This window comes from Notothenia coriiceps, unplaced genomic scaffold, assembly GCF_000735185.1.
Source record: "Notothenia coriiceps isolate Sejong01 unplaced genomic scaffold, NC01 NC01_scaffold00000339, whole genome shotgun sequence".
NCBI classification, from domain to species: domain Eukaryota; kingdom Metazoa; phylum Chordata; class Actinopteri; order Perciformes; family Nototheniidae; genus Notothenia; species Notothenia coriiceps.
Window position 1 is genome coordinate 16,810,176 of NW_011333040.1, and position 582 is coordinate 16,810,757.

General features: G+C 32.0%; 1 protein-coding gene across 1 annotated transcript in view; it reads right to left on the reverse strand.

The window, feature by feature from the left end:
• LOC104951690 (talin-2-like) overlaps positions 1-582 on the reverse strand; it is a 56,646-nt gene that overhangs the window by 4,028 nt on the left and 52,036 nt on the right. The gene's annotated exons all lie outside the window — the stretch shown is intronic.

Genomic DNA, 582 nt, shown 5'->3' on the forward strand with positions numbered 1-582 from the left:
TCTTTTGGAGAAAAAAACAAGGTAAACTAACTAAACAAATTGTGAACAAAATTAACATTGCTTTTTATTTAAATTAAATAAATAATATTTTACATCAAAAGAAACAACAATGTTTTATATGGTTTGGTTTGATATATCACTATCAAACATATTGAATTAGTCATATTTCAAATAACAGTTTGTAAATGTTTTGTACATATTGGGTACCAATTAGAAATACCTGCTACTGGTTGGTAGAGTGGAAGAAGTAGCAGGGAATTAGGGGGTAATACATTTTGTTATTAAGAGGTAATAGAAAATAAAATACACCCTTCAGTACGATTCAAGATTACTGCTATAGTTTATATTTAATAATCGTATTAAATAATCTTGATGACAGAATTGTAACAACAGAATAGCTGAACTTTAATAAATAAATAACTCAGTTACCTGTATTTCCATTTGTATAATTGAGTTAACCTGTGTGTTGCTGCTACGCATACATAACACCTGACGGGGAACCGTACTCGTGGGATGGGCCTACAGAGCTAAAGACAGTGGGAACCCAGTGCCATTCCTCCGTCTGAATGTGGTGCCTTTTGC